Source organism: Spermophilus citellus (assembly GCF_964194105.1).
Source record: "Spermophilus citellus genome assembly, chromosome: 10".
Classification (NCBI taxonomy): domain Eukaryota; kingdom Metazoa; phylum Chordata; class Mammalia; order Rodentia; family Sciuridae; genus Spermophilus; species Spermophilus citellus.
In genome coordinates this window covers 792,905-802,029 of record NC_138197.1, presented here as the reverse complement: position 1 = coordinate 802,029, position 9,125 = coordinate 792,905, and the positions used below count along the sequence as shown (strand labels likewise).

The 9,125-nt window shown below is 39.5% G+C and overlaps 1 pseudogene across 1 annotated transcript; it reads right to left on the bottom strand.

The window, feature by feature from the left end:
* Window positions 1–553: 553 nt before the first annotated feature.
* LOC308658349 (ubiquitin-conjugating enzyme E2 E3-like) lies at window positions 554–2,540 on the bottom strand (annotated as a pseudogene). Its single transcript has 2 exons — window positions 2,349–2,540; window positions 554–607 (listed from the first exon to the last, which is right to left on the bottom strand). The product of its transcript is annotated as a ubiquitin-conjugating enzyme E2 E3-like (transcript).
* Between the last annotated feature and the right edge of the window lie 6,585 nt (window positions 2,541–9,125).

Genomic DNA, 9,125 nt, shown 5'->3' with positions numbered 1-9,125 from the left:
GGATATTTGCTTAAAATGTAAATAATTCCAACTATGTGTTTTCTAGAAAATAACAACTACAACCATAGCTTAGCACATAAAAGTTGTCCTTTAGGCAAGTTACTGAATAAATCAAACAGAAACAACTATACTCCTGTTTAATGCTTTTACATTTTGTAACACCATATTCAACAATTTCTAAATTTGGAAAATCAGTTCAGATTGCACACAAGCACTAACTTAAAAACTTAAAACCTTACAGGTTTCTACAAAATACTTGTGAATAAATGTATTCCACAGAAAAACAACAGAAAAATCAACACCACTCAAATCTCAGGAAGAAGCACAAGATCAGTACATTCATAAGTACAGAATATATGATACATGCTAAAGAGTATTTTTCTCCTAATTTAATTTAATTCACCTAGGGAATTTTTGTTTAAAGCACTTGCAAAGCTTTAAGGAAGCAAACATAGCTAGCTAGCCTCTTCTGCTGCACATACATACAAGGATAATACATTCATCTCCTGATATCGTTCCACAATTTAGAAATCAAAATAACAAAATTTGTTTCTTACCTGCAGTTAGGAGAGGATTAAGGGTTATTTCAGCTAGCTCCTTCTGAATTCTGTTAGTGAAATGGGAACAGACAAAAAGGATTTGAGACAGTCTACAGAATAACCAGAAAATCAGAATGCCCTCTACCATCATGCAGGTAAATGCATGGCTGGTTTTGCCTTCAGTAATGCTAACATGGCTGCTTCCTCTTTGTTCTCAGAGGCATAACCCAAACTCCTTAACAGAAAATTTCAGCTTTTTTTCTCACTTGCTACTGTAAATAGGTAAGTCATTTACACCTGAGTTGAGAAAGTCCTCCACTACTACTCAACAGAAGGATATAAAATCTATTTTAAAACTCTTTTTACCAAAGAAATTCTCTTTTGAAGCTTATATGCAAATGAGACAAAATGGAAGGAGGAAAAGCACTAGAATATTTTTGACAATGACTTCAATCCACTTTCACTGTGGTAAAAATTAGAAAGCTATTGCAAGAGCACATTAATAGTTTTGTCAATATTTTATCTGTTTAAAAAAAAGTTTAAAATTTACAAATACTTTTACCAATGAAAAACTTCCAAGGACTATTTTAGCAAGCTTACTTAACCATTTCTTTTCTCTGATCTTAGGTACAGCACGTAAATTTAAATTTCATACTCTTGGAGGAAAGAGGGCCTTGAGGTAAGGGGAAAAAGAGCATTTCTCTGATTTTCTTGAAATTTAAAATGTTTTCAAAAGTTGTTTATTGTTCTCTCCACAAAATTACAACACACTGAGAAGAATTTTAAATTATTTCAAAGACTGCTGCTATTCAATATAATATTCTCAAGTTCATTAGTGTTTGATTAATGGTGCAATGACGGTGAAAATGTATAGAAAAATAAGAACATGAATAAAATGCAATAATTGATCAGTTTTTATATTTTCTTTTTCTTTTAGTTGTGATCAATGAAAAACAACAAAACATCAACATTAGGTAATGCTATAGGTACATTTTGTTTGATACAAGAGTTCTACTCAATACAACCACTATCACTGATGGAGTCCCATTGATGGATTTTTTTTTTGCCATCATAGAAAATAAAAGTCAGCAGGAAACAAATAATCTTTCACTTACAACCAACAAAATGTTTTTTCCTGCTGTTGATTTTCACTACTATGTCAAGAACATCCATGAGTTTTAAAGATGTGCAAAGTTTTAACAGCAAAGTGTCACCTGAGATTGTTAACGGCTGCTTTTCAGTTTTATTTGTTCTCACAAGAACAAGGAGGGATAACTATAACTACAAAAAATTATACCTATTATGAAGGATTTAAAGACTGGTTTGTAAAACTAAGCAAATTTAAAATCTGCTTTCAAAAAAAAGCCAAGGCCTGACATTCAACATTTTTTAGCAAATATAAACTTTTTTCATCATTTCCTTTCATGAAATGTGACACATTTCCTTTTATGAAGCTGCCACCACAGATGCCTGGACTGACACCCACGTGGACACATGCTAATTTCACTCAAGAGTATAACAAAAGGAAACATCCCCAATGTACCATCTAATTCAGTTTCACAAATTTTCCTTGCCAACTCCTTAAACTGTCAGGATGAGAATCAGTCTCTAGGACTCTTCCTGAAATTACCAAAGTACAGAATAAGTTTGCTTAGAAGCATAATTTTAGTGAGGACGTTTTTATGTTCCCTAAAGGATGACAATTCATTCAAGTACAAATAAAATTGGTCATGAAGTATTTCTGGAGTATTGTTCTTGATGTAAAAATAAAAGCATCCAATTGCTTGGAAGACAACCTGACAATGTTACCTTTTAGCACTAGTGGATAACTTTGCAGTGGTTTTGCTAGAGAGTTTGGTGCTTTTCTTCCGCTGGGTGACAGAAGGTTCTTTCTTCATGATCTTCAGGCTCTGGAGCAGAAGGGTCTTGCTGGTCTGAATCTGAACTGCCACTGATGGTGCTGGGGCTGTCATCATTGGACATTTGCTTATCACTGGCCATTTGATGAAGTTATCACTTGGACAACTTTTTTAAAGGGAAAAGAGAAGAGGGAAGAAATGTTAATCTAAGAAATCAATCAACAGCTTTTCCTTATCTTAATATCATTCCCAAATTGTATCTCTATAAAAAGGTTCCAAAAGTGTTCACATTCATTGTATGAAAATGTTACTGGGGATAGGATGAATCTTACAATGCCAGCTCTCAGGGATTGTCCGAAATCACCCACTCACATTTTTTCCATTCCTTGGATAATCTATCAATTGTCTACTTTCTCAGAAGGCATGAAAAAGATTTGCCGGGGAACTTAAGGCAAGGGGTATTAACAACATAACTGTAAATAACAGATTTTTATGAAAAATGTTAAAAAGTCACTACACGTCTAAATATTCACAGACTGACATGCGTCAGAGCTACCAAATTCCCTTTCCCAGAGGAAACATACCCTGTTAATCGCTCATATGCTTATTTAAAGTGAACATTCCTCTTCTATGCATGTAAAACCTTTAAAAACAACACTGGGAAATTTAAAATTCAACTAACAAGCTGCTCTAGCCTTTTCCACGGCCAGCAGTGAAGATTCATCCAGCCGCCATTATAGGAAAAGCAGAATCCAACCTGAACTTTCGGCAAAGCTCGCCACATCACCAAAGTTCCTTGCTCAATCTTTACATCAGGGGGACATTTTATCCAAAATTAACAAAAAGAAGGGTAAAAGCCCAAGGAAAAACAACAAAGCCCCAAGAACTGCAACAAATGTCTGCGCCCTCATAGGCCAGCCGCTGCTGCTGCTGGCATCCACGCAGCTCCGCGGCCCTTTGTGGGGAGGGCCGCCCACGGACAGCTTGACGCCCCAACCGCCAAACAATATGAGCAGCCAAAAGGCCCCGCAGATCGCGGACACCGGTGGCGCAGACACCCAGTGTGAACGTAGCTGCCGCCGCCGCCGCCTCCCTAACTGCCCACCCCCCAGGACCCCAGCCCCGCCGCCCTACCTTGCCACCTGAAGGAAGCTGCCGCCGCCGCCGCCCCTACTGCCCCCCACGCGGAACCCAGGCCCGCCGCCTTACCTCGTGGCGAGAATGAAGCTGCCACCGCCACTACCGCATCCCTAGCTGCCCCGAAAGCCGACCTCAGCGCTGCCACCTTACCTAGCGGCAGAAACGAAGCCCCCACAGTCGCCGCTGCCGCCAACCTGGCTGCCGGCCGACCGCCACGCCCGCCGACCGCCACGCCCGCCGACCCCCACGCGCCTTACCTTGTGGCCAGAAGGAAGCAGCCGCTGCCACCCAGGAGCCCACAGGAGCCCAGACCCGCTGCCTTACCTCGGGGCAGGAATGAAGCTGCCGTCGCCACCACCCAGGCTGAAGCCCACGCGGACATCATCCCCGCTGCCCTACTTCCTGGCGGGAACGAAGCTGCCACCGCCACTACCGCAGCCCTAGCTGCCCCGAAAGCTGACCTCAACGCTGCCACCTTACCTAGCGGCAGAAACGAAGCCCCCACAGTCGCCGCTGCCGCCAACCTGGCTGCCACCGCCACGCCGACCGCCACGCCGACCGCCACGCCGACCGCCACGCCGACCGCCACGCCGACCGCCACGCCGACCGCCACGCCGACCGCCACGCCGCCTTACCTCGCGGCCAGAAGTAAGCCGCCGCCGCCCCCCTCCACTGCCCCCACATGGACTCGGGCCCGCGGTGGGAAGGAAGCTGCCTCCGCCATGCCTAGGCTGCCCCCCACGTGGACCCCAGCCCCGATGCCTCACCAGGTGGCCAGAATGAAGCTGCAGCCGCCGCCCTGGCTGACGCCCACCGGACCCCAGCCCCACCACCTTACCTCGCTGTGGGAACGAAGGTCCTGCTGTCGCCGCCCTTCCTGACCACCAAGGGGACTCCAGGCTCCTCCCCCGCCCCTTACCTCGCAAGGAACGAAACTGCCGCCACCGTGGCGTCGCCGGCCCCCCCTGCACCGGCTGCCCCCCACGTGGACCCCAGCCTCCCTACCTTACCTCGCCGCTTGAAGGAGGCTGCCGCAGCTGCCCAGGCTGCCCCTCACGCGGACCCCAGCCTCGCTACCTTACCTTGCCACGTGAACTACGCTGCCGCTGCCGCAGTCGCCTTCGCCGTCGCCGCTCCAGCTGCCCTCTAAGGGTACCCCAGCCCTGCATCCTTACCTGGCCGGGTGAGTAGTTTTGCTTGTTGTGTATAACTACCCCACAATAGACTTTTGTTATTTAAGAGGGCTACAGGAAATCTTTGTCTGTTCTTATATTTAGGAATACAATGACAAGGAAAGTGAGTTTCTGCATGGGTGCACTCATAGCTATGTGAATTGAGTGCTTAACCCTCCACATTCATTCACCAACTGCAGAACCATGTCCTGGGCACCTGACAAAAAATAGGTGCAATATGTATCTCAGCAAATCTAAAACCATCACCCATCACAGACTACCCCAACTTCTGAGAAAGTGTGGGAATCAGTAATCTTTATATTCTAAGGGTCTCCCTATCATATGTAACATATAAATATATATGTGATATCATTAATTCTAACATGTGCCTTTTATCATCTCTAAAATCAAAATGTACCATCCAATAAATGATGTTGTCAATCACTCTTAGGCAGCAATTGTGATGCAATTATCATTGCTTGGGATTGCATGAACTTGTCCATTGCTCTTTATATTGTGGTGTACGATAAAAATCCAAGAACAAATAAGTTTAAGAAAATTATTTCAATAAACATAAAATAAAAATTCTAAGTAACAAAAATATTATTACAGTTTAATTGGTAATGATTTTTCATTTATAATGGCACATAAAATGTTGCATCTTTGAATTAACTCTTTAACTTGATATTATAATTTATGCCATTGTTTAGCTGACAACAATTTTTCTTAGAGGCAAAATAATGATTATATTATAATCAAACTTTCAATTTCATGTCATGGCAAAAGCACATACTAATTTTTAAGACTAGTCATTTATCAATTTGTTGACTATGTTAAAGAACTCAGAATTATTGATATAGTTAAATGCATTTATCTATTAAGCTAGGCAGTAGACATTACAAAATGTTTATACTAGATCTAGAAAGATGATTATAGCTAATAGTTCTTAAGCACTTACCATATGTCAAGCACTATTTTCAGTTCTGTACATGTCCTAGGACTTAATCCTTTTGCAGCACTATAGGGTTAATATTATAACTATCCCTATTCATTTTATATATTAAGAAACCGAGGCACAAGAGGCCAAAAAATTATCCAAAAGATACATAATAATTGTGGAGACAGGATGTACCTTAAGATTGTCTGACTGCAGAAACTCTGATCCACTTAGACACTATAGTCACAAATGTTTGTCCCTGCCCTTAAGCAACTAAGTCTAACAGAAGAAAAAATGTACCAATTAAATTTAAGGGTAATGTCATAATGGAGTTAGATATAAAGTTCAAGAGATGTGCAGGAGAAGGATCATGTAAGTTCATTTGTCACGACATATTTGTGTATCATTATCTAATAAATGTCTGTCTTATTAATAAATCTATAAGCTAATCAAGAGGCAGGGACTTTGTTGGCTCGTTGTTTGATCAGCTGTTGACCTAGTGCATAGCACTTAATTGTTTTCATTTTTGCCTCAGGGAGTAAGGAAGGCTAAAGAGAAGCAATATTTGAGTAGACACTCAATGAATATGCTTTATGATTTTTGTAAATTTAACAATATGTTTCAAACCTGTACAGTAAGCAACATGTTGGCTCTGCAATTCCAATGCTCATAATTCATCCTTGAAACTATATGTAGTGCTGAGAATCGAACCTAGTGCCTCACACATGCTAGGCAAGTGCTTTACCACTGAGCTACGACAAAAGCCCCCTCATGCTAAGGAAATAATAAAAATTAAGGCACTTTGTCCCAGTTGCTATTAAGGCTAGGTTTGTTAATGTAGTAGTACATAGAATAATGTACCTTTTCCCATGAATAGATATATGTCTGAGAGTTTCAGAAAGAAGGCGGACTCAAATAGCTTTTGAATTAGCTTCATATTTTAGTGTACATGTTATATCTGTTCTTCTAATAATTCAATAGATAACGGAGATTAAGTTATGCTGCCAAATATATTAGGCATTTCATGCACTAAAAAAATAAAGCCAAACCATTATCTCATTATAACTCTGCTCCTAAAATTATCCTATTTGTTTATGGAATTCTGTAACAAATTTATGTTGAATCACTGCACCTGAAAATCTCATAGTACTAGTGACTTGGGGAAAGTGATTGGGAGTATGCAGTAATAAGGTTTGAAATTTATAACTTGCCATCTTAGGCATTAAACCTAGCCAAGTTTCTTAAAAGACAATTTGAGACACTAATAAAACTTCTGCCAAAATAACCTTTTGCAGAGCCAAAATAACTATAGGTATGATAAACTGGCCCTATTACATGAACTTATGAAACAAACAGACTATCTGTAGTTCTGATATTGCTGTTTGCTTGAAAAGTATGCATGGGAGAAAGCAATATTTTGTATAGCAAGTGGCAGAAATGCAGACAGGCTTCCAAATGATAATAATTTCTATTCATATAGAATTGTATAATTTCTAAAGATTCTTCACAAGAAAATTCTTTATTTGGTTTCTATGGTTATTTAAAGAAGTCACTTCACTTTTTGGTAATGTTATTTCTTTTTTTCTTTTCTTTTTCTTTTTCTTTTTTTCAATCCTGGAGACTCAATTCCAGGGCCTCATGCATGCTATGTAAGTGCTGTACCACTGATGCACATCACAAGCCTGATAATATTCTTTCTTAAATAAATTTTTTATAGCTCCAACAGTGTGATAATAAGGTAATTTGAGAGAGAATTCATGATTGGTTGATGAGAAATGATCACCATGCTGCCAGGAAATATAAGGTAAGTCACTACAATGTTTACATCTGAAATTTTTGTTGTTTGTAATTAGTGTATTTATCTCTGCTTCAGATTCTACATCATTATCCTTCAAGACTCCACTTTAAATATATTCTTAATGTTATATCCTCTAAATAGACAATTGGAAACCACAATAGTAAACACTGATAAGAGGAAAATTTGACCTCTTAAAAGGAAAGAGTTGTCTACTGAGACTTGATGTGAACAAATGAATATTCATTCAAATAAAATTCTGTTACTTCTATAAGCCATTGTAGTAAATCAGTTTTAAGAGGCTGTACAGAGATGAATATAATATCATCCTCCCTCACCCCAAATCAATCTCTTATAATGGAATCTCTTTGTTGGGATTTCATATAACACATACTACATTAAAATACACTGTAGTTATTTAGCTCAGGCAACACAGAGCCTGTGCATATGCTTCTGGTATCAGTCCCTAATGGCTGTTTGTAATTATTTGGTATTTGCAACACACAACTTCGGTGAGTTTATTAAGTTTTATGGTTGTTAATGCTGCAATGTTGATCCTCATTTGCAGAGTCTTTTTAGTAAGCAGGTACATGTTCTTGTAGCAAATTGAATACCTGTGCACACACATACACATGTATATATATGCAAACATACACACACACACACACACACACACACACTCACACACACATATATACAAGAGGAAAGAGTTGCTTTGCTAGAGTGATTACATCATATTTAGTTGTTAATTCAAACATTATTTATATTGGACTAGGCACAGATTTCCAGGTGATGCTTGGAATTTTCCTCAAACAACAACCTTACATGACTATTATTTGAATATGCTAACATAGTTAATGTACAAATATAATTTCTTAGTATCTTATGTTCTTTACAGGAATTAAGAAATTTCATAATTCTACAAACTATTCTTCAACCTACATTATGGATGTTTTGTGAGATAGGTAGATAGAGTAAGACATTAGCCTTTGGAGATTAAGTTCAACCTTTATCCTTTCTTGCCTTCTCAGACTTCAAGTAATGCAGAGGAAATTTCCATGCCTCTAATGATTTCTTGATCTTTCTGGCAACCAGCTCCCATCTTGTAGGCATGTAGAGGTAGCATTCAGTCACCAGTCCTTATGAGCATAGAGAAGGCACTTAGACCACTGGAGATTTTGTCATTTTTTATTGCTGCATAGTACTCCATTGTGTATAGATGCCACATTTTTTTATCCATTCATCTATTGAAGGGCATCTGGGTTGGTTCCACAGTCTAGCTATTGTGAATTGTGCTGCTATGAACATCGATGTGGCAGTATCCCTGTAGCATGCTCTTTTAAGGTCTTCAGGGAATAGTCCGAGAAGGGCAATAGCAGGGTCGAATGGTGGTTCCATAGAATATTAAGTTAATGAGAATTACCATGAAGAAAATAAATCACAAAAATCCTCAACTACAAGTGTTTTAACAATGTTTGACTTAAAGTGGTCAAGGAATAGTAGTTTCATTCATTAAGAAGTTCATTCATTCATTCCTTCATGCATCCATTCATGAAAAAGTACCTGTGGAGTGCTATTTGTGCAAAAACAGTACTACATGCATTAATTATTCTTCTGATTAAATTCTGAAAACCTGGCATTAGCTGTGTGCCCACATACTCATGTATAGACACAATCATGGGC